This window comes from Cavia porcellus, unplaced genomic scaffold (assembly GCF_034190915.1).
Source record: "Cavia porcellus strain 051 isolate PalLab524CR breed Dunkin Hartley unplaced genomic scaffold, mCavPor4.1 scaffold_16, whole genome shotgun sequence".
NCBI lineage: Eukaryota > Metazoa > Chordata > Mammalia > Rodentia > Caviidae > Cavia > Cavia porcellus.
Window position 1 is genome coordinate 38,032,998 of NW_026947499.1, and position 25,918 is coordinate 38,058,915.

Consider the following 25,918-nt stretch of genomic DNA (forward strand, 5'->3'; position numbering starts at 1 on the left):
GAGCACAGGTCGCACCATGGTGGAGTGGAGTTCAGCGAAGCCAGCGCACTTGTTTTGTTGTGCCAGCTTGAGGTCTACGTGTGCACACTTGGGGCGTGAGCCGCAGCTCTTCACAGCGCTAGGGAATGATTGTCCTTGTCCTTCTAGCAACTCTCCTCTAGGCAGGCCTTTGTGTTGTGCTTGTCTTCACAGTTGCAGGAGACCTTGAACCCAAGGAGCAAAAGATACTAATTGCAGGTTTGCACCTGGGCCGAGTTTCTTCACATCTCCAGTGGCTGGGAGGTGAAGCTCATGCTTCTCTCTACATAGAATGTTAGGAGTCTGTGCTGGCCCAAGGATTCCATGCATTCAAATAAAAAGTGCAGTCTCACCTTTCCAGAACGATGGAGAAAGATACATCTGTTTCCTCTAAAAAGTGAATAAGTCACTTATTCCTCTAGTCCACATAGGATTTTTTAACTCAGAATTATTCACCTGGCCTGTGCTACCTCCAAACCTTGAAAGTTGGCATAAATGAAATTTGCAAACAGCTCTCAAAAAAAAAAAAAAAAGAAAGAAAATGAGAAGAATATATAATCCATGTTTCAAATGCAAAATGTCTGAAGTCCCAGTGATGTTCAGTTTTTCCCAAAGATAAATTTTAGTTGGATTAAATAGCAGTTTTAAAAGAACGCTTCACACCAGCCCTGTCTCATTTGTGACTGTATCTGCATTGCTAATGGATGTGTCTTTTCCTCACAGATACTCTTTCTCAATACCCACCTTCAAATTTATGAATTCCTCTCTTGTCAGATTGGAGTGGGGTTTGCAGAAGAGGTGGTGATAGTACAAATGGGAGATGGAAGTGCAGATTGCTAAAAGCAAATAGAAAACTGTTGCATCCAAAGAGAGTGGCTACAAAGGCTCCTGTTTCCTCCCTACAAAATAACTAGATCATTTGTGATAAAGGTAAATCCTGCCACTATAGTCTGGTGGAACTTGTAAACAAACAATGGGGAATTTGCTTTAACCTGGCCTTGGCATTCTGGAGTGGAGATGTAGCTACAAGACTGATCACGAGGTGAACTCTTAAAGTGGGGGAACATGAATACAGAATGCACATGGAGAATTTAGGAAAGGAAGTATCTCCCAAGTCTCTGTTTTCAATCCTAAGAGAAGACAGATGATGCTCATGTTGTCAGAGAGAATCAAAGTATTATAGCCAGCATTAGGCAGTGCTTCTTCTGGGTCAGCTAATCCTCAGATTTCTCTTATAGGAGAACCCAAAGCATACATAAATTAAGAGTCAGATAAAAGATAGACAGTAGGGGGCTGGGGATTTAGCTCAGCGGCATAAGCACTTGCCTTGCAAGCAGGTAGTTGTGAGTTTGATCCCATAAAAGCAACTCAAAGATAGACAGTAGGAAAAAGGGAATTAGGTTTTTGGCAAATGGGAAGATGACCAAGAGATGGAGAGATGGAGAAAAGGGCAGAGGGGAAGGAGCCATAAAACGAATTAAGATGTGTTATGTATGTGTATCGACTCTCCACCATGAATGTCATCATGTATTTTAAATATATGCTAATAAAAGTAAATTTTTAAAAAGAATTTTAAAAGAAATGTGAGATTTAGAGATCTTGTTTTAATTTTCTTACCTTTAGTTTGATTTGTTTTTGGTTTCACACATTTTGCTCCAAGTCTCAGGTGAAAATACGTAACAGTGTAAGCAGAGTTTGTTCATTTGGGACTTGGAAAGAAGAAAGAGGGAATAGAAAGAAACCAGAGCTTGGCTGTCCTTAGTTCTACCCCTTCCTGTCTGTTCCTCACCTGTAGCATCTCCCCAGGGAGTGCAAAGCAACCCCAGGGCCAGCATTGTCAATGTAGACCAAGCCTAGCTGTGTTCTCTTCATATGAAGGTGGTGGAAGTGATGTGCTGATATATTCCCATGATCTGATGTTTATACCAGGACTCTCCTACTCACTGTTGATACAGGAAAGCATACTTTCTTGTTTTAATAAACTCAGGGAATTGATGCAGTGTGCATGTGACTCAGGGAGTCCATCTCCAGAAGTCTTATTAGGCTGATAATCTATGTCATAAGAACAAACAGTATGAAGGCCTTGGCAGTGTTGCAACTGATAGTATGTTAGTCCCATTTGAGATAGTTAAATGTTTGGAAATTATAAGTCTTATCTCCTACAGTTCATTTTTACGGGCTCAGAGGCAAAAAATTTTTCTCTGTACAATTATGTTACCTACCTCCACCTTACAGAGCAGCAGAAAGGGGTGTACAGGAGCTCACTGGTTTGCACCAAGAACTGGTAAAACGAAGACACATGTCTAAGTCCCTCCCAGATTAGTGTCTTCTTTCATATCAGGTGTTACAAATCTGAAATCTATACTTTTATTTCTTCCATACAGTTGTTTTTGTATTATTTTAGTTCCTTGCTGACAACATTGAAAACCATGAAGATTTCACTTAAAATTCAGATTTCTATCTGGTAGAGAATCAGACTGTGGTATATCAGACTTTTCTAACTTTCCACTGCTGGACAGAGCTCTGTGACATCTGCCTACATGCACAGTCCAAGTTCAACACAGACCCTGTTATTCCTTCCTGACCTTGACTCAGTTTGAATAACGATTTGCTGGCCACCTTGGGTGTTTAGGTGTGGAGGATTCTCCTCCAAAACTGAACACATCCAGAGACTGGCAATCTGGAAGCCTCTGCACATGTACTGGGGCTACTTATTCTTTACTACCGTGCCTAAAGAGTCCAGTAGCTCTTTCTCAGCACACATCAGCTCTTTTCCCAGTTCACATTGAGAATGGCATCCCTGGCACATAACAGAAAACATCTGGTAATGAATCCATTAAGGAGGCTGCTGCTCAGACTGTGGGTGCCCAAGGGCCTGAGCACTGGGCAGAACATGATGCATGAAGGGATCCAAAAGACTTTACCTTTTGGCTCTTTTGCTGCCAGAGCTGAAGCTTGGTCCTTAGGGCTTCTGTGATGCTCCAGTGCCAGGTGTTATCCTCAGCCATTCTCAGGTGTGAAGCTGGCCAGCATCCTCCACTCCTTCCTCTCCCTGAACAGCCCTCGTGATACACACAAAGAAGAAGACGAAGATAATGTTTGGCAGATGCAAAGAGCAGCATTTGTCCAACCCTGGGCCCTGCAACTCTGTGAACAGAAATGCACACTGTACAGAACCTTTAGAAGCCTGTGTCTGAGGGCTCCAGGAGGTTGGGCAGAGAGGTGAGAGTGAATAAAAATGAGGAGGCCCCGCAAACTGCTTTTGCCCAAGGGCTGGTTTTAATGAGCCTGTCCCTAATGAGTTGTCCCTGCAACTAGCTTCAGGCCTAAACAGATGAGGCAGGGATTCTGCTAAATTTTTGATAGGATTTGCACTGGTTTTATGAGAAAGCAAGCAGTAGAGAGTGCAAAGTTGGGTCATGAATCTTTTAAGAGGGTGGATGGTTGTCCATCTTGTCAACCGGAACGGGAGAGACCTGGTTGCTAATAGAAACCCTGGCTTCAGCCTTCTGAACTCACCCACCAGATCAGCTAATTTGGTCAGGGTGGCTGGGTGAGACTTCTCAATCTCTCTCTCTCTCTCTCTCTCTCTCTCTCTCTCTCTCTCTCTCTCTCTCTCCCTCTCCTCTTTTTCTCTTTTTTCTGATTCAAGACCTGGCCATGGTCTCCAAGAAGAATACATCTTAAAACTCCATCAAGATGATGATGTGAGTCATTGCTTATTCCTGACTAATGATCTTTTGTGAAACATAAACTGTACTGGGGATTTGTACATTTCTCTGGTGGTATGCTAGAAAGGAAACTCCATCACACGCTTTAACCGCCATCCTCTTTTCTTTGAGCAGCACCATTCATAACAGAAACACAAGCCTTACCCTTGTGTTGGAGGAGAAAACTGACCAAAGATAAAATGCTATCTTTGATTCATATGGAGATGTTTCTAACATTTCTAATTTCTGTCAAATCTAGGATTGAATGGTACAGGAGATTCCACTTACTCCCACTTTAAAAAAAAAAAAGAAAGAAAGAAAGAAAACCACGAGTAGCTGCCAACAAAAAGATTTCTCCAGTTTGATTCATTTACCAAGAAGCAATTTTCTTGGTGGCTTAGAAGGTTACAGAAAATGCTTGATCAGCGGAGTGAACTTCTGTCCCTTTCTTCATTTGACACATTCTCTTTCACATTAATCATGTAATTGATTTAATCAGCTCAGGCTTCAAGAGCTTCCCACCTCTCTTTCCCTTCTCCCTCCTTTTCTCCTCGCATGGTCCCATTTATCATGCGACTGGCTAAGATCCTTGAATTTCACCAGACATGAAATTCAGTGCCCTGGTTTGAATAATAATTATCTTTATTTATCTTAATAATTATCTATATTTCTGTGGGAACTTATTTTTCTGTTTTATTTAAAAAGCATTCTGAGCACATCTATACATTTTTGTACATATATATCTCTGTTCACAAACTGGAAAGGATTTCTTTATGTGGTTTTCTTATTTGAACCTCTTAAAATCTAAGAACCCCGAGGGCCAATCAGAAGACTTCCACTGCCCCGGTGTCTTTAGCGAGCACAGTATAGTACAGAGAGATGGAGTCACAGAAGATTTTATAACTAGTTAATGATGAACATGCAGTGAAAATTTTGGATTCTAAACTCTCTATAACTGGGCCCTGATATTTTCAAATTCCTTTGTTGTCGAAAGCATTCCTTTTTATCTGGGTTGAAACAAAAACAGTATCCATTTATCTTCAAGAGAAACTTCCAATTTGTCTAGGCAGGACTGGTTGTAGTTTTCTTTGGTTGTTTAAATTACATTACGTATTGAAGTTCAACAAGACCATACATGTGCATAGCACTTAAGGAATCACATAATTCAAAACCAACATTAGCAGGGCTCCTTGGTACACATTATTGTTTTGCAAGTGTTTAATGTTAGGTCTTATGGAGATGGCCTGTGAGAGCTCCGAGCTGTAGTTGATCTGCACTCCAACCTTCCTTTCACAGGAGAGTTCAGAAGTTTAGTTCGGGTCTGCTAGCGGAATCCTTGAGTCAGAGAAGAGCCACTGTAGGAGATGTACTTACTCAAAGATTAGTTATCAAGAGTAAAAAGAAGCCTCTAGTGAGAGATGCAAGTAGCAATACAGAGGAAAGCCAGAGACTTAAAGACCTGCGATGGCAGTGGGGGGCAAGGGGGCAGGGTAGGGAGAGAAAAAACAGCCACTATATATAATAAAGTTCTGTAAAACTTCTTCGGAATAGGTCCTCCTTGGACTGAGTGGGTTTTTTACTTTTTTTTTTTGTCTTTTTCCTTTTTATCAGTATCAGGGATCGAATTGGTTTTTTACTCTTAATCCTGACCTGAATATAAAAGATCTGGGGGAATGTAGACACTTACTATCCATAAAAGTGTACCATGAACTCTGAGTGACCACAAATCTATAGTCATGGCATGTCAGAGGGAGGCGAGGCACTCTAACTGCTGAGCTTAATGCTGAAGATTTTTCTTCAGGAGTCAGGAGAGCAAAGTTCTTTACTGCTTTGAGAAACATTACTTTGTCAACCAAGAGTGAGGGTGCAGGGTTTGAGGAATATGCTAAGGACACAAGACACAGTCCTTTGCAAAAGAATACCCTTATACCTAGCCAATTAAAAGAAAGTACTAGGGTTACCACCAGTATTAGCATGGCAACAAGGAATAGTAAAAGGGAAATTAATAATAAGATAAAAGAGTGATGATGTGCTTCTTCAATGTGAATTGAACCCTGTCTTCTTAGTCTATTAGCAAGAGGTCCCCACTTCTTTCACTAACCTGGAGGCCCTTAGGTCTTGGGTATCCCATGTTACCAGCTTGATTAGAGAAAGTGAAAACAAGGATCACAATATTTGCCCTGGATCTGCATAATTAGAAGAAGCTTTTGAGAATTAAAGAGGCTCATCATATTAACTTCTTAAAATGCAATGGATATAGCCTCATGTAAACAGGTCCATAAATCAAGTGATTGCTACCAGCTGATCAGAATATAAAGTGCCCCCACCTTTGAAAGCTCATTGCCACAAACCCTTTCATAGAACACAGAGATCACTTGCCTCTGTCCCTTAGGACTTCAGAATATAGGAAGACCTTCATGGTGCCACCTTCCCCCACCCTTGTCTTTGCATATGATCTGACTCTTCAAGATGCCCAAAGATTGACAGCCCACAGGTACCTAACCTACAAACACAAATATTTATGAAGCATGTGTCTCAGTCCTCAGTCATAGAACTCGGCTAGTAAATGTTGAATGAATATTCTTAATTTACTGGTGAATATCTTCCATCTTAATCTGATTGTAAACCTTTGTCTTTTCTTCTTGTGTATATACAGTCCCATCTCCATTATTAGGAAGTTTCTGGTTTTGATCTCAGTCTGACCAAATATTTTTTGTAGTTTGGTCTTGTTAAAGCCCAGTTCTTTGCTACTCCATCTTCTCTGAAATCTGGGCTAACTGGTTCTTAACTCCTTGTCAGAGATACTGTGTGAAATGACTAATTAACTCCTAAGAAGGAGACCATATTGTCACTAACAAGTAGGGCTTGTAGTTACCAGCAGTTCTTTTGAAATATTTGCCCAGCACTTGATTCTGCTAGACTCATGTGAGTTTAGGAGAAGGAAGGCTTTTATGATCCTTCATATGATCGAGTTGTGTGTCACCTGAGGATGTAAACCTGAGTGTCACTTCCTATTGTCTGTCCCACGATAGGAAATTGTGTGATCCTAATTTCAAAAGCTCAAGGAATAGAACAATAAGACAATGTTTTTCTAGGATAAACACACATATTTCCAGCAGGTTCAGCTTCACTGGTGTGACTTAAACACCCATAATTGTCTTTCACTGAGCTATATTTCAATGAGATTGGAAGAGAAAAGGAGGTTGGGGAGAGAAAATTGATATTTATTTAATTTTGAATATATGCTAAGCAGTGACCAGACATAGTCCATAGTCATATCTAGTCTTTCTCAGTCTGCTCAGGATGTCCCTGACTGGTCCTTCAGATTAAGTCCCATGGAGACCAAGGTTGCTCTGTTTTACACCAGAAACCTCAATTTTTCTCTGTTGGGCAATCTCATAAAGAAATCCTAGAAACCCAAGAATTATTACCTAGTAAACAAAACCCATTCCCTACCAACTTAAAACTCACGCTTTTCTAATATGCAAGCAGGGAGGAGATCTAGATTTAAAATTACTAGTACAAAGTTAGGAGTGGCCAGAAGAACACACTGCCATAAGCCAAGGTCTCCGAAGTTTATCCTGAATGAGATTTTGCATTGATAACCTGGATTTTGTAAAATGGTCATGAGCTTAACTATTCCCCTGGGCTCTTGGGTCTTTTTCTCTATGACCCTCTATCCCAATTGATCTATTTTCCCAGCCATCCTCCATTCTTAAAAAAAATTCAAGAATCGGAAGAGAGTCAAGTCTAAGAAGAACTACATACATTTGTTCAAGATCCTAGCACTTTGTAGGGGAAGTAAGGGATGATTGTTGCTGAACTGTCCTAGCTTACAGCAAATTTACCACTCTGTTCTCTGATCATTTGTATGGGAATCTCCTGGGGAAGGTTTCAGACAGCTTGATAAACATACCGTTCCCTGGACCGTTCAGAACCGCTGCATCTAGATCTCTGGGGTTAGGATGAAGGGATTTCCAAACTTCGCCACTTACCTCCTAGGATTCTGAAGCACATGAAAATACGGAAGTTGCTTCTCAGGGCCACTGAAGACCACTTATAGGATGTGGCATTTACTTTGGTGTTAAAGGATGGAGTGTCCAAGTGTATCAGTTTCAGAACGCATCTGTAGCAAGTTATGACAGGCAGATGGCTTAGAATAACAGAAGTGCATTGATTCTTGGATCTCGAGCAAAAAAATCTGAAGTCAAAGTGAAGGCAGGATTGGTTTCTTCTGAAGGTGGGTTGGTTCTTTGTTTCTCAGCTAGCCTCTCATGGCTCTAGGCAATCTTGGGGATTGCTGCATTACTCCATCTTCTGTCTCACCTTTCTATTACTGTTACATCTTCTGCCTTCCTTTCCATTACTCCTGCCTCCGTCTTCCCGTGACCTTCCCCATTCTGAGTGTAGGAGTCTAGTCATTGCATTTAGAGCTACCCTAATTCAACATGACCTCATCTTAGGTAATTATATAAGCAAATCTCCTATTTTCACATAATATCACATTCTGAGGTCCTATGAGGACATGACAATTTGGGTAAATGCTCTTCAACCCAGTATCTCAGGTCAGAGTGAGAGAGTGGTGCAAAAGATGGTGAAAAGAAATGGATGGACTGAGCACTAATTAACACATCCCTGCCTGCTTGAGCCACCAGTGGTATTTGCATGACTGTCTCATTGGGTGTTATGGCTGCCCAATGGGACAGTCACGCCTGTGTGGCCCAGCTGTGAACATGTTAAAGGCTCTGAGTTGACTGAAAAGGCATATGGTTAGCTTTGATATATGGTCTAACACTCAAGAATGGAAATTTCTGGACTGGAGAAAGGGAATTGAAGACCCAGGCAGGGTGTTCCCATGGCTCAAATGGGATGGACCCATGAGACATTGATACAAAGCAAAGTGGGGTGGTGGGTGTGACTCAGTGGTACAGCATGTGCTCAGCATGCTTGCGGTCCTGGGTTTAGTCCCCAGAATGCACACACACTAATTTAATAGTAAATGTAGTATTTATTAGTGAGTCTTTAGGATTTTCACGAAACTTTGGAGAAGGCTGTGAGACAGGAATATCTTCACCCAAATATTTAGGAAGATAATTTTCCAGGGGACATAAATATTCACAGATTTTAAAAATAAAAGTAATACTGAGATTCAGCAGTTGTCCATCTCTTTGCTTGTTCAGAACTTAGAAGAGCTGATTGTGTTAAGAGAATGCTTGAAACTACTCTTGGGGAAAATTCCATATTTTTGGACTAAGACATGGACTCTCAACTTGCGCTTACTGACAATCAGAAGTGATGGTCCATGGGCTCTGCTTTTATCCCTTGACCCAGCTAGCCCTGAAGCTGCCCAAGGGTTCTGACCTTTTTGCTTTTTTCTCTGTCTGGGTCAGTGTTCTCGGCCAGGCCTTGTCGGACTGGGTCGTTTCTGGTCACTGATCAGGTTCACAAAGGTGCCCTTTGCCAAGATAAACTGGCTCTGAGTCATTATCTATTATGTCCTATATTTTGTAGTTTTCCTGTTTGTTTGTTTAACACCATCTTTTCCCCTTACCCTCATTAGACTTTAGACTTATATTAAACTCATGCCCATGTATCTTATATGCTGGAACATCTTCAGTTCATAGTAACAATCTGTTTAATGGCTTCTTTTAGTTGGGAAACAAATATATTTGTGTGCTTTTTGTGCAAGTAGAAGCTGTTTTGTGTCATAAAGTGATGCTTGATATGGGTGGTGGTCAAATACCACCTGAACTGTAAGTGTGCAAGACCAGGGTCTTGCAGGCATCAGAGGAAGGCAGCTATTGAAAGTCTGAGTGGAGCTTTGCATCTTAGGCTCCTGTGCAAGGTCAGAAAACTTCACAGTGTAGAGAAAGTTATGGGAGCAGCAGGGATCAGAGACTTGTAGGAGCTTTTCTGCATGCAGATTTCCGACCCTGTTGGTTTAATCATTCATGTTGAGGATGGTGAAAAGATGGGAACGGAAAAAAGAATAGCAGATTACTATGCTTGTGGAACCCCAAGAAGCTCTCAGAAAATAGTAGGGGAAGGAGAGAGGGAGGGAGGAAGATGAGAGGACAGAGAAAGGAAGGGAAATAGAAATGCAACCATCTAAAGTGTAAATGAAAGGAGAGAACTACCAGGGCAGGCGGACTCACAAAGCAGGGCGCTAGAGAGTGCATCATTTGCTACTGGTAATATTGGCTCTAGGAAGATCTGGGGTTCAGGCATGTGTAGCAAGCTAAAGGGGAATGGGAAGACCTCCATGGTCCCATACTTTTCATCTTTCTTGAATTGTCACGGAGGGGATGCTGTCTTCTATTGCTTCTAGGGTGCCAGGCCCAGTTGATAAGGAGGAGGTCTTGTGACCTCTGCAGGAGTGCTGACAGGAGATTGCCAACCTTACTGGACATGAAGGTGGCTCCGTAGCAACCATAGGAGCCAGAGGTCTTCAGGGCTGTAACTCAGCTGGAGGCCAACATCAGGAGGGAGCTCCAGGTGCTGTCCAGGGGTGGTTTTACCCCTCCAAAGCCATCCTGGGCACAGGTCTCTCCATGTGAGACTGAAAAGCCACTGCCTACTTCCTTCCATCACTCTTGAGTAGGTAAGGCCTGGTGGTCATTTTGGAGTGGTAAACTCAGGGAAGTGGAGTTTCTGAGTGACAAGGTAGGGCGTGCCATGCCAGGAATGATGAACTTAGTACTAAGGCACTTGCAGAGGAGGAAATTGTACACAGAGAGCACCAGCCTCCGGGGAGGAGGAAGAGGCCCGTGCTGGACGGGAGCATTCTAAGTCTAGGATCTCTAGAGAGGCTTTTGGTGGGATCTTACAGATCCTAATTACACTGAATTCAGTTCTCGGAAGTCCTTCTGTGCCAGTTCAGAAAGCAATATCTTGAAGGTATGCTTCTTTCTTACATTAAATGCAAACAGGCTTTTCTTTTGACTGAGATAGTTTAGGAAATTGCAGCGGAAAGCAAGCCAGCCCTGGCCCTTTCACCTGCTTACCTGATGCACTGGGTAACTTTTGTGGGCTGACTCTTCTCTGCCTCTTGTGCTGGGGACAAGAATGCAGCTTGTGCTGCATGGGACATCTTTGTGTATTAACTGATGGGCCTCAGGGTGGAAGCTTGACCCTACACTCACGCTTCCCCTTGGCTTTTGGAGTTCAGCCTTTCATTTCCAAATGAGCAGCAAATGTCCTCTCCTAGATTGAATTATGCTAACACTCAGAAATTAAATGTACCTGGCTTTAATTGAGTTGTTGGCATTCTTTCTTATGTTCTCTTTCTGAGGTGGAATCTCTAAGAATCATTCTGGGGGAGAAACATTTATTTCCTATCTCACAAAGACAGGACCAAATATGCATGGTGCTCAGCTGAGACCACTGGCCAGGCCTTCCGTTCACCTCCCAATTCCCTAATCTAATCTAACTCAGTGGGGTTTGTGGGGTTCATTTAAGCAGCAGAAGCTGTGCTATAATTGTTACATGTGCCAGCAACAATTTGTACCATCTGGGTATGGGGGTGCGGGGTGGGTGGGGAGAGAGCAGAACAGAGAGAGCCTAGTACTACCACAGAGGAAGATTGTTATTCTATTACCAAAGCGATATAATTCAAGAGTGGCTGCAGAGCAATTGGAAACTAAGGAATGAGAGGCAATGTACTTATAGTAAAATGTCAAAGTATAATGAAACAAGGGAACAGCACTACTTTATGATACAGCCAAGTTACAGGCAGGTGGCAGTTGTAAATATGTATATAAATAACAATATGGATGAAATGTCAGGCCTTCCAGCTGGCTTGGTTAAAGCACTTTAGTAATATTCTATTTAGGGTAACAATGTAGCTTGACAATTTCCACAAAAAGATACATCATTTGGGAGTGGATCTGCCCACATTAACGTGTAGGTGATTTGAATTGCACTAAGATCTTAGAACAACATGAAGTAAGTACATCCTTTGTCCCTGTCTGCCTGAAATGGCCAATAGCTTCAGGTTCCACGAGGTTATATTCAGAAGTAAATGGTGTTTTGCTTGTCATAGACAGTGTTACTTATTATCAATAGAACACACACCCACATACACACACATGCGCGCGCGTGCACGCACACACACACACACACACACACACACACACACACACACACACACAATTGCCCCAGAAATAGGGTCTTACTTATAGGAAGCACTGAATCAATCTTTGTTTATACATAAAATGCATCAAGCGTTTTCCATGGTGCTGAGGAACTAAAAGTAACCAAAAAAGATGTACAGTCTCAGACTTCCTAGATCTTTTTGCTGTGGGAGAAAAAGGATATGAATAGACAAATCACAAGAAATACATGTAAAATTTCACAGTGATGCATTCTATGGGTCTTGATTTGGTTCCCCAGGAAGGGTTTCTCAGGACAAGACTGGAGTTGAGACCAAAAGGTAAAAGGATTAAGCAGTTAAAGTGCAATCAGAATAACATACTGGAGACATACAAATGGTTTATGACAGGAAGAACATTGCTGAGTATTGGAGAGGCAAGGGGTAACTGTTCCCCTGATGAAGCCAATGAGGTTGATAGTGGTCTAAGTCTGGTTAGAGTATGGAAGTAGAGACAGCCATACAAGGTCTTGCAGCTACGGTCAGGAGTTACAATTTTTCTCTAAGGGGAGGAATGCCTTGAAGGGTTTGAAGCAGTATTTGTGGTAGAAAAGATTACGACTACCCCCTAGGAGCCATTCACTCAGCCAGGACATCCAGAATGAGAAAAGCTGCTTTGCACAGCAGGCGTTGCATGTGACTCATAAACATGCTCTGAGTACCATTTTAAGTCAGCACTGCTTGAGCCACTGAGGATACAGATGAGGAAGAGTACATTCTTGCCCTGAGAAATACATGGAATGTGGATGAGGAGTCATGCTAAGCAGTGATGGAACTGATGAACACTCTGAAGAAATTGCAGAGCACTGAGGAGTGAGTATCTTGAGCCTCAGGGGTTGCTTTGCCAGACAAGATATGCTCTAAACAGTCTTTGAAGGACTGTAAGAACTGTGCCAGCAAGAGTTGGGAGAAAGGCTAGTGTCATGGAGAGAGTTGAAGAAATCTCTCATTAGAGGGAGATAATGCAGAGCCTGAGACAATAAACAGAATACTGGTGATGTGGACAATATCAACATCCTTGCTCAGTATCTTGCTCATCTCCTGAACTATATCGTCTCCATGGAAGATAGTTTCCCCAGCTTTTACGTCAAACTCATGTTTTCCCCTTCCCCTTTCCCCAGTTTCCCAGTCATGTGTATATTGCAGGTTATTGCATTGATCAAGTCAGGTTTATAAATCACAGAATTCCCATGCATATGGGAAAGTGCGGATTGGAACTATATTTGGATTGTACTTTCTGCCTTGGTGTGTGAAGGAAAGCTACACAGGTATGTGTGATATCACCAGGTTGGAGCAACTGATCAGCAAGGTGAGATGACAGCCAGTGCTGGTGGGCAATAGCAAACACGGGGTGAAATTGGAGAGCAGAGGTGACTGAGAAGAGGTTTCTGCCTCCACCTGAATCCAGCCATCTTTCCACTGACACATCGTTACCAGGAACATGTGCAGTATCTGTTCTGTTTTCTGTCCTTGTGAGCTTCCCCTGACCTTCTGAGCCCCAGGACAAGAACAACTGCAGTGTAGAGCAGTTTTCAGAGTCTGTTACCCACACTGTCTGTATGCAGAGAATACTTTGTTAGCCCCTTTTCCACAGTAAAGCCCATTTCTGCAGGCTTCATTCGTTCATTCATTCATCCACCATGGGAATCCGTGCCAGGCCCAATGCTGGGCACAGATGACTTTATAATTAAGAAGACGTTGTGTTCTCTGACCTTTTTGGCTTGCAGTGGCAGCTAGAATAGATTATTAGGAGCTGATAAATTTTGATTATTGCTTTTTATTTCTGAGGTTCTCAGTAGTTCATTCTCTTCATAATGAGACACTTCACATGTCAGCTGCTTCTCTCTTCTGTAACTCATGGAGGGGGACAGGGACAGAGAGAGAGAGAAACAGAGACAGACAGAGACACAGAGACAATCCAGACTTGTATCCTGATGAAGAATTCAACAAACCCCAGAGCTCTTTATAACAAAATATTAGATATTTGCACAGCTATGGCCATTTTATTAGACTTATATGAGAAATTTTACGCTTTAATCCATGACAATCACTACCATCATTGAGATGATGGTAGACTAGTGTAGAGTCTAAAGCTCATTCTCTCCCCTTGTTCTTCTGACCACCCTATCAGGTAAACACTATTAACTTCCGCTTTTTGGAAATGTCAAGTTGAATTCCTGTTATTATGGCCCCAGGGCTCAAGGCTTTGAAGGATCCTACAGGTGGTCCAATGCTATATGTGGAATTTTTGGTATTTTTTAAAGAAAGTGTCCCACATTTTGCTTCTATACCAGCCCTGGAAAGTATAGGGCCAGTCCTGAATAAGGGGCCTAAGCCAGGACCACCAGAGTCAGTCTCACCACAAAATCCATTCCTTATCTGTAACAGCTCCCCTATGCTAGGGATTCCCTGCTTCTGTTCCATGTAGACAAGAGGACCTGGCTTGTATTAGAAGTGTGAAAGTTACCTTTACCAATCCCTAAGCTGTGGATAGTTTCTCATGATGAAGTGAGCCACTTTTTAATGTACAGCCACTCAAGTATATCCACTGTGTTGATACATCACTTGTTTTATGGGCTGGATTAATTCCAAAGTAAACACCAAGTACTCAGCTGAAAAGCTGTAAACATAAGACTTGACGTGTATCTCCGACTCCTAGCACCGTTTGCCAGAGTCCCAGGTCCCTCTGTGTATTATCCTGTTTGGCATAATGATATTTTTGTATAATCAGTTCTCCTCAGTCATTTTCAAATTGATTTTAAAGTTTACCTGCAAGGGAGTAAAGAAAGTGCATCTCACTGTTCCTCTGGCTACCTTCGCCTGCCTTGTGGTCATTTAGAGAAGCTCATGTTCTTTAGAATGGTAGCCTCCATGGGACCACCTCGTGGCTGTGCTCTGCCTAACGGCCCCTCAGGGTGCAGGTGTGGGCTGATGTCTGCTGCACATCTTCTGTTCAAGCCTGAGCCATGGTGCAGGGCCAGGCCAGTATATTGAGAGGAGAGCGTGTATAACATCATAGCATTACTACACAGATGCACACGGGTGTGAGCAGTGACCCTGGACTTCTAGGATATCAGCAGCAGACTGTGGGGTCATTGAATAGCAGATGCTGGCTGTGGGTCTGTGTCCTGGGCTCTGGATATCTTGACAATGGTGACCTATTTTTGCATTCCAGTGTGACAGTTTTTACATAGATTTTGCTCATCATTCTCACTCTAAATAATTGCAAACCCCATACATTCATGTGTGTCTCATGCACTCTGCATCTTGCATTCCTCACTCCTGTTCAATTAGATGGTGAGCTGGTTGCATTTCTCATGCTGTGACCTCAGAGATGTCCCCTGAGCTCTCTGAGCCTCTGAATCTTCCTCTTCATCCTGCCTTTGATTGTGAATATTCTTTGTGCAGCATTTTCAGTGGCATGGAGCAAATCCCATGGTCCGATTCAAGGAACTGGTTTGTTGCTCTCAAACTTTTGGCATGATAGAACTCTTCCCAGTCCTCCCAGGGACCTCGGAGGACTCATCTGTCATCTTTGTTTACAGTTGGTGAGGAATGGGGCATTTTACAAGCTTGTAGTTTCAAACCAAGAAGTATATGATCATTTTTAAAAACCAGTGGTAAAGATCAATATCTTTCCTGTGACTCAGTAGGCCTGGGAGCCTCATCATTCCTTGTTTCAACCTTCTCAGCTTTAGCTAAGCAGACTTGCCTAGGCCCTTCCATAGCCATGAACTTTCTGCCACAGGACATTTGCACTTACTGTTTTCTGGAACACTAAATTCCCCAGACTAACCCTATTTCTGGTCTGGATCCTATCTCCAGTCTCTTTCAGCACAGACATAGCCTCTCTAGGGATTTATTCCCTGACTAATCTTCCAAACAGGAACCAGACACCCTGTTCCAGAATGTCACTGACTTTGTACATTTCTTCTTCGTTGTTCATGCCATGTGACTCTTCTGCCAGATCACATCTCTCACTGTGACAGGGACTGTGTGTCATTAGAGCCTCTTTCATCCTCAGGACTTGCAAAAGGACCAACCTCTCCTGGTCTCATGAAGGTGGAAGTCGTCTGGTCTTGTTGCTCACTGCCTTCCCTGTGGGGCCGCAAGGCCCTGTGCCAGGCTACTCTGTCCCTGTGATGTCCTGGAACACGGACTCCTCAAATCTCCATCTCTGTTCATCTCTGCCTGAGGGTGAAGGAGATCATCTCATGCTCAGTCTTTCAAGAGATGGGAATACACCATGCCTCCATCTGGCATTTTTTACAGTTTATTTTAATGTTCCCTTTTCCCTGTCACTGCTAAGGGGCATTCTTAAAATCCACCCTCATCATGGCCTTTCCATTTTTCACTGGGTCTTGTTGAACGTAACATAAATGCCCTCTCCTTCGTCTTTTTAGCCACTGCATCCTCTACCTCGAATGTGCTTTCCCCACTTTCTCACCTAGATCACTCCACATCATGCGTAACTTTTGGACGGGGAGTTCTTGACTCCTGCATTAAAAATGTGCCCCTGCTCTCACTCACCCGTTTGCCTTTCCTGCCTGAAGCCTTGCCGTACCATTTTTGTTAAACGATTAAACCATGGATGGGTGGGTGAGCAGATGGGTAGATGGATTGATGAATGGATGGCTGGATGAATGGGTAGATGGGTAGATGAATGGATGGACATATGGACAGTTGGATGGGTAGATGGGCGGATGGATGAAAGGGTGAATTTGACCTTGAATTTTACTATCAGTTGTAATATCTTCTTTCTAGATCTTGATTTTGAGATAGATACCAATAAATATATTGTGAAACAAATCATCTCAAGAAAGCCTACAAATTCTTTTATTTCTCTTGGTATGGGCAATTACTTTGCGTTTGCCATTTTGTGCAGAAAAATGGTTCTGTTCTTTCTGTATTCACTGGAAAATTGAAAATTATGGTTGCAGTACAAATTTTCCAAAACTTGTTGGGGTAGAAAACTAAGCTACAAATCATAACACATTTCATGTGGTCGGGTTAAAGCACTGCATCTAGTGTGTTGAACAATCTCAAATTTTTGCTGTTAATTGGAAAAGATATTGATATGACAGCTGTTCAGCTTGCATTTGGGGGGACATTTCTGGTTTCAAATAGCCTACTGTGTTGAGTCTATAAATCATAGAAATGACCTAGAAATTGCAACATTTTGGCATTTCACAATATTGCTTGCACCTGGAAATAGCATCAAACTATCTTCCTCAGATCCATTTTGGTTTGGAGACTAGGATGAACAGAGACTTAACTTTTATTCTAATCTTTTAAACACTTATAGACCATAACACACACACACACACACACAATCACTTTTATTTGTACTAATCCACTGAATGACTTTGGTTCTCCACTGACAACTAATGGAAGGCAGAAATCATGTTTACATAGTTTATTTCTTAAATATTTTAGCACCAAGTAATTGAATACTGAGCTAAAAGTAGTTTAAATAAGAGGGCCATATGTGATCTCCCGTATGAAAAATTCAGGTGGCAAGGCGGGTCTAGGAGGTTGGCTGGTTCAGATAACTTAGCAGTTCAAAAGTATAAAGATTTCCGACTTTTTCCTACATTTCTGCTATATCATTCTCACTGTTTTTGTCCTCTTAGGCTAGCAGTCTTCCTCGTCCTAAGACAGCTGCCATTGCTCCAGTCATCATATAAAATGGCAACACTCAGAAAAGGAATAGGAAACGCTTCATTTTGATTTGCCTTCTAAGGGAGAAAAAAGCAGTACAAAATAAAACAGAAAAGTATTAATCATCTAACAAACAAAATGAGATCCCAAGATGACGTTAGCATGGTGATTCTTAAACCTGTGTTTCAGAATCATCTAACTGTTTATCAAAGCACAGAATTCCGGGCCCTCTCCACTCCCATAGTTTCTGATGCTGGAAGATCTAGGTGGACCTGAGGTTCTGCCTGTTTTATAAGTTCCCCACTGATACTCACCTTGTTAGCTCAGAGCCATATTGTGAGATCCATAAACACAGAGTAATCAAGATTTACCACCTTGGCACTGGCAAGAAAATCAACTCCTTTGAAGGTTACAGAACTAAAAAGATGAGTGAAATATTTAGATTTCTGCCAATCAGAAAATTACCTCTTGTTTAGTTAGCCAACAATGGCCAACACCAGTGACATCTGAGGGCAATAACACTGCATTTCATGTAGCTAATCAGTTGACTGAGGATGACCTTGGATTTGGAGCCAGTGTTGTGTATACATGTATGTCTGCTGCCCTGGAAGGCTTTTATACCCAACACACTGCTTCTGTTTATCATGTTTCTGTTTAGTTTTTATTACAGCGGTGCTTCCCTATTTCTGAGAGCCATAGATTCATTTGAATTCACAACAGCCCTGTTCTTTGGGTTAGGGAGATATTCTTAGAGGGTGGTGTGATGACATGTCTATGAATGAAGAATTGAGAGCCTCCAGGTGAAATGTTTCCCTACATCCTCACAGGCTAGCATATGGGCATTAGTTAGCACCTAAAGGCTTTCATCTTGTGCCCCAGCCAGTTGTTGAGATCAGGAGCGCAGCATCCTATAGCTTGTGCATAAGCTCTGTGATCACTTACCCTTTACCCCCCCACACACATACTCCCCATTTCCTGTGTGCTGTGCTCTTTACATTTTCCAGCCTTCTGTGAGGTAGATGGATATCAAGGAGCATGAAAAGAGGAAACATTGAACTCATTGTTGTATCCTGACTCTGCTTTCTCCATTTCCAAGCCCAAAGACAAACAGATGAGCCCTGGGCAAACTGGGGTTGTGGGAATCTTTTCTCAGGTTCTCTTTTTGGTGTTTGGCCTGAAATGTGTGAGCTGGCCACTCATCTGAGGTCATGAAGGACTCTGCAGCCTTGGGAGGGGAGGAACTGGTCAGAATTGAGTTTTCTGTGTTTAGGACTGTATTAGTGGCTCTGGTTCTGGCTGCTATGGGAAGTCACTGTGAATTTATCTGGCTAGAAAGGTACTTGCTTACAAACTGAAGGTTGTTTTTGTTAGAAGTCTAAGTTTAGCAAGGCTGAACAGGGTTCTCTGTAGAGACTCACAAAGTTGCAGTGAAGAAATAAGGAGAGTGCCACGTCTTTCTAGAATGTCTGCCTAGGAAAGCATTCTGAGGCTTGCTTAGTTTGTTCTAATACAGGTACTGGCAGATATGAGACTGAGGTGCACATTTCCTGACTAGTGGTCAATGGGGAGATGCCTTTGGAGGCTGCCTGCGTGCCTTCTGCTCTCCACAGGGCCTGTCTTCCTCCCATAGGGATTGATCATGTCCCTTGGTGCCTTTTGTATCTCAACCTTCCCCTCCGAATATCTCTATGATGACAACTGCAGAAAGTTATCTACTTTGATGGAGTTTAATGATTGCTTTGGGCCACGAAGGTGGAGAAGAATAATCTCCTACCCCAAGATTCATGACCTTAATTACATTTATGAAATTCCTGTCTTCATCAGTGTAGACTGTTGTCACAAAATACCAAAGTCTGAGTGCATTAGAAACAACAGAAGTGTACTCCTCACATTTTCTGGAAGCAGGAATTCCAAGATTCATTATCCAACCAGTGCCCACTTTCTAGCTTATACAGTGTTTTTCTTGCTTATATGGATACGTTCTGGAGTATCTTTTATAGGGGAGCTAACTCCAATCATGAAAGCCTTCATCCTCATGACCTCATTACGTTTCGAAAACCCACCTCCTCAAGCTGTGATGGGGTTTGGGAGTTCCTATCTCTGTATGTAAACATTGGAGAAGATGCACATATTTAAACCAATCCCTTTGTCATATACAGGATCATATCGACAGAGTCCAGAGCTTAGGAGATAGACCAACACAGGCATGGATCTCAGTGTCCTTTACCTGACTCTGCTTTCTAAAGGAAGGTGTAGAGGCTCAGAAAACAATAGCATCAAATAAGACATGGGTCAATGAAAGATGATGCCACTTCTTAAAAATAAAAGGAACTAAGAAGATTTTGAAAGTCACAGTGTCAGAATTTCTTTTTGGTGATCAAGGGTATTTTCTGTCTGTGTCAGCAATCTTACCCCTTTCGAGTGTACGATGAGCAGGAAACGCCAAAACCATCCTTAAAACTGGTACTTGATGTCTTCTTCTGTTAAATGACATACTGTCTATAATGTCTCCTCTTCCTCTTACCGTCTTTCTTCTATCCTTTGGGATTGCCTTAGGGCAGAATGTTATCAGACCCAGACATTTTAAGGACCCCACCCACCTCAGCCTTCTAATTTCTTGAGAATCCCGAACTCTCTCCTACTTCAAGTCTTTTGCATATTTTATCCTTTCAGCTTGGAATCCTTCTTTTGGCCCTGTTTACAACATAACTCATTTCAGCTAACTCAGCTGAAACATCACATCTCCAGAGAACCCATCTCTGCCAATCCTAATGACTCATTACACCTCATAATAATTTGTTTTTACTATAATCTTGATTCAGGAAGGACCCTCTGTACCTGTGTAAGCTCTGTGAGGGCAGGGACTTCATGTCTTGTTTTTTCTTTCATCTCAATGCCTGTTCTGGGGTTGGGCGTATCATAATCTCAGTAGATGTTTTTTGGAAGGACTTATGAATAGCACCATCATCCTGACTTTGCTCTAATAAAGCTTCTACATAACTCGGCCCATATTCTGCCCCTGACTTTCTGGGAAGCAGTGTCAGGGCATGTGAGTCAGCTCAGGAAAATAAGGCAATCGGGTAATAGGGGTAGAGTAGTCTACTTAGTTTTATAAGTCCAGTCCATCCATATCACAGATTCTCAGTTTATGCCCTGGAGAATCACCTGTTTCTGAGTCAGTAGAGTCACTTATTCTGTGCAGATTTTCAGGGTCTTAGGCTGGTGAATCAGAGTCACTGATGCAGAGCCCCAAGGATGGAAGTTGGCAGTGGTTAACCCAGGTAGTTCTTACTGAGTTGGAAGTGTTAGGATATCTGAAAAAGTATGTTTAGTAAAAACTGCTGTCTGTTCATGAGAGCATCCTCTTGCCTAACAAAAGGATCCAAAAACTATTTAGAAGAATGACAGGCTGGATAACTGAAAGCAGATATCTCTTTAACACATCTGATTGTTCTAGCTTTAAATAGAAAAAGTATCTGTTCAGTTTTCCCCGCCACACTGAAGTTGGAGTCCACCTACTCAGTCTTTTCCAGACTAAGGTAGCCCCTGGGCTTAGTCTATGCAATGGGAGGCCTGATTTAATTAATAGTGAACACAGAAACAGCAGTTGGATTCAACTTCCAAGAAGCTAACACAATGGTAATTTGCATCTAATAAAAATAGGACTTATAGACCAGGAATCAAGATTGTTTCTGTTCTGCATTACCAGGTCTGGAGACAGTGGCATTGTTACCTAACCTCTCCCATCTCCTAATGATAACAGAGGTAAAAATAAGTGAATGCTTGTTTTGTGCCAAGCTAACCTAAATAACTGTATTATTTAATCCATACCACAACCCTGGAAGACAAGTATTGATGTTTCTGATTTACACATTAGAAAAGAGAACTTTAAGGAACTTAACCTAGATCATCATGTGGTCGTGCTCCATATGGGGTGGGGCAGACTTCAGCTGCAGGCTGTCCTGCTGGCCTCTGACCTTCCAAGAGGCTAGGAACTGGCTCAGTGAAGGAGCATTGCTGCTTTGAAGCCTAGCTCTGCACTTAGCAGTGTATCCTTAGAAGTCATTTTACCTGCTGAATCTTAGTGTTTACATCTGTGCAATGGTGTTGTGGTTTTGATCTAAAATGTCCCTCAAAAAAAAAAGGTCCCTCCAACGTCTTATGTGCTCAGACTTAGGGCTGCTATAGTTGTCAGTGAATTAATGCATTGAGGACTTCATAGCACTAATAAATGGAAAAGCAACTAATACAAAGGGGCAACAGAAATTCTGTGCTGCATGAGTGATTTTTATATGTATGTATGTATGTATTTATTTATTTTGGTCTTTTTGAGACAGGTTTCATTCCACAGTTCAGCCAGGCGTTGAATTCATTTTGTAGCCCCAGCTGTCCTCAGTCTCACAGAGATCTTCCTGCTTCAGCTTCCCAAGTGGTGGAATTATATGTGCCACACACCAGGTCTGCATGAGTAATTATCTAGTGGGGGTTGAGCCTACGTGTAACACATGAGCAATGGTGTTCAACTGTCTTGTCTCAGTTGATCACGTAGTGCACAGCACATTCAGTTAGGAACATTTCACTTCCAGAAGAAAATAACTGCTTAGATTGTTCTACCAAGATGGTAGAATGATTAAAAATCAGGTCTGTCAAAGAAGAGTTGAGGAAACTGAGACTCTTTGCCTGCAGAAGGGATTTACTCAATCCATACGTATTTACAAAGCAATTTCCATGGTTCAGATGTGGAGTGAGGAACTTGAGAACCAGAAATGAACAAAACAGATAAATTTCTTGCCTCTGTGTATATATGTATGTATATATAGTTTAAGTGCAGTTAGTAACCATTGTCTATAAATATGTATATGATTTTAAATTGCAATATGAAGAATATGTAGCAGACTTGTCTGACAGCAGATAGAGTAACTCTTACAGAGGAATCATGTTTCTAAGGTCCCTACGGATGGAATAAAATGTGACTCAAGTACAGTGACAGGAGGATTTTCTGATGATTCATGTGATCTGCTAGGCTACCACACAGGATGCAGCAGATACCAAAGATAGATAACTTCCGGGTGTAGCTGTGTTTTAGTTACATTCTCATCACTGAGAGAGGCACCCTCCTGACACCTACAATTTAAAGAAAGGAAGATTTGTTTTGATTCACAGTTTGTAGAGTCCATAGTTGGCAGGCTCCAAGGCAGGGTGGCATGACAGAGACTCATGGCAGAGAATTGCTCATGGCATGGCAGACAGGAAGTAAAGAGAGGCCAAAGGAAGAGAAGAGGAGATAAAACCTTCCAGGTCACATCCTTAATGATACACTTTCTTTGACCAGCTTCACCTCTCAGGATCATATTTTAGCGATAGACTTATTAGCAAACTAATCACTAATGAGAATCACAACCCCATGGTCCAGTAAATTTCCAAAACCACCACCCATGAGTGCATGAGCCACTGGGAGAGGGGAGTGATCTAGTTATAAATGACATCAGGCTGGTACAAAAGGCCCATGAAAGCCAAGGTCTCCAGAACTTAGTGATTTCTGTCGTCAGTCCCTGACTCCAGATGTTTATGTGTCAGTCTTCTAGAACTTTCTTAGGGATGTGCATTTTGAACAAAGAAGACAATGGGATGTAACAACCATAATGGCTGGGAAACCCCAAATGCTCAGAAAGGATATTCAACCCCTGGAATGTTAGAGAAAGCCATATAATATAATGGGTGAGAACATGGATTTTGGAATCAAATGAATGTTGTTTCAAATCCCAGCTTATCATTTACTAGCTGTGGGATGTTGGGAAAAATAATTCAATTGTAAAAACATGGCATGGGGATGAGAGTGACTGTGTTAGTAAGCTTGAGGATTTAGTGAGATTGTGTATCTACAACAAAATAGGCAAATGAACTTGGGTCTGTCTGCAAGGACACTCCTTGTCTTCCCACCATACACATGGTGTATCTTTTCCTTCCCTCTCCATCTCTTTGGAAATCATTGTTGACCTACATGACTCTATTCTCTGGAGAACCCTCCTTTGTTTCCAGAGAGCTCAATCTATAGCCAAAGTAATGAGCCTGATCTGATTCACTCCAAGAACTCTGGTCATTGAACTTGAGTTGGTGTGTCCATAATTTGTACATTTTAGATAACAGGTTATTGCTAAGAGGGAAAACCTTTAGCTGAATCCAATACATTCACAGCAAGTGAAGCAGGAGGAAAATGCCTAATTCTGGCTTGTTAGCTGCTGAGCTTCTGAGAACAGAATCAGCTTAACTGCTTGCAAATAAGTGAGCATCACAGAACTTGGTTGAGCTGGCAAGAAGGTAACAAGCTGTGTATGAAAACCCTGGGATTAAATCTCCACAGCAAAATTGCCTGGTGCACAGGATCAAAAGCGCCACAAGGGGAAAGAGACAATAAGCAAGCTCCCTTCTGCCCACCCGCCTGACCTTTACCATCAGGAACACCCCAAAGAGAATATACTCTGGCATCTTATCAAGAAATAGGGCTGCGCTTCAGATTAAAATTAAAACAATAAATTCTTCTCCCCTGCATATATCCCGATTAGATTGTTGACACTGTGTCAAGCTGTTAGGGAGATAAATTCATGCTGCTACTTGCACTCTCCATACTGCGTATTTTTGAGTCACTTGAATGATGTTTTTTTATATGACAACTTGCAAATAACACATTTCTTCTATTTCTCTATGGAGTTATTAACATTAATATGTGTGGAACTTTGGAGTGTGAGAGCTTTTGTCTCCATGTCTGATGTATGCCCCAGCATGAGCCATTTAGGAATCCAGGGAACTTCTTTGTTGGTAAAAACGCCAATGATGCATGCAAGATGTTTTAAAGTCTCCCAAAGACAGGTTGTTGTCAACTGCAACAGATGTTATCGGGCCATCCCTGAGTAGAAACTTAAAGAATTTCCTGGTTCTTACTCTTGTTTCTTAAAGCTCATGAACAAATGCTTTTTATTGGTGGATCTCACTTGTGCTCAAGTCAAAGATGGGGAAGTTGCCAACTTTCAATGAAATGAGGGGTTTGGGAACCACAGTCCAGCCAGGCTGAGTACTTTATATCCTGATCAGCTCCACCTGACACTCACTTCACAGAGAGCAGGGGCTTATCTCCCCATCTGTCTTTTACCCTCACTCGTAACTCCTAAATCAGGTGTTGTGACTGTGAGTTATTCACCACTGTTTCCCCACAATATAAAAGGGTATTTGGCTTATTTCAAGTGATCATCAAGTGTTTGAAATGAGTAACGAGGTGGATGGATGGATGAGTGTTTGGACAGATATATGGATGGGTAGATAGATGAATAGTGAAATGAAGCTACTCAGAGGTTGAGCCTAAGTGGATTCCTCAAGACCAGGATTTGATTCCACCTGTTGAATCTAATGAATTAATATGTAATTACCAATCCAAGGAGACTCCACCAGGTTTATGTAGACCATAAAGTAAGAGTAGGGCTTGGCATGAGATTGAGAAATATATATATATATATATATATATATATATATATATATATATATAATTTATATATATATGTATGTATGTATATATATATATATATATATATATATATATATACTTAAAATAATATTAACTCATTTTTTTCATAAAATAAAACGAATCTATGCACATCTTCCTGGTCTTGTTGTTGAGGTGAACCCCACTGAACTTTCAAGTGTAAAATAGTACATAAATAGTTAATTCATAGTACAAAGAAATAAAATAAAAATTTAAGATGTCTTTCCCAACCAGTCTCTCTGAAGGTATCTCCACGGTAGCTACGTCTTGTATGTTTATACTCATTCTTGGGGAAATTTTCTATCATTGGTGAGTCTTTTCCATAAGAACCTGTCCACCATAGAATAGAGATATCATTGTTAAATTGATCATCAGTAAGAGGGCATTTAGCTTTTGGCTTTTACTCACGGAACTGCAGTCTTTCAGAGCACCTTGTGAGATTCTTAATGACATAAACTATTTGAAGGAGAATTGCTGGACTACATTATTAAAAACACTTTTTAAATTTTGATAGATATTGCTGTATGTCCCTCTCCAAAACCTGAACCAGTGTGTGTTACTATGTCTCATTTTTAATGCTGTCAGCTGTCATAAGCCACCCTGGTTAAAAGATACTTACAGTCCAGTTTTCTTCTGAGTATTCCTAGGGCATGTCAAGGAGTGAGTCATGATATTTCCTAACTTAAAATAAATTCTGAAAGGGGGCAAAACGACTCCTGTACTCATGAGTTATGTACATTAGATAAAAAATGGAGAATTCAGAGATGTTGGACTCAAATATGATTTGAAGTTCTGTCCATTTTCTTGCCCTCAATGGATGTATTTAAAGTAGAAGAGACAGGAGAG

The 25,918-nt window shown here is 41.7% G+C and overlaps 1 protein-coding gene across 39 annotated transcripts in view; it reads left to right on the top strand.

Annotated features, from left to right (window-relative positions):
* Rbfox1 (RNA binding fox-1 homolog 1) overlaps positions 1-25,918 on the top strand; it is a 2,027,889-nt gene that overhangs the window by 1,798,295 nt on the left and 203,676 nt on the right. The gene's annotated exons all lie outside the window — the stretch shown is intronic.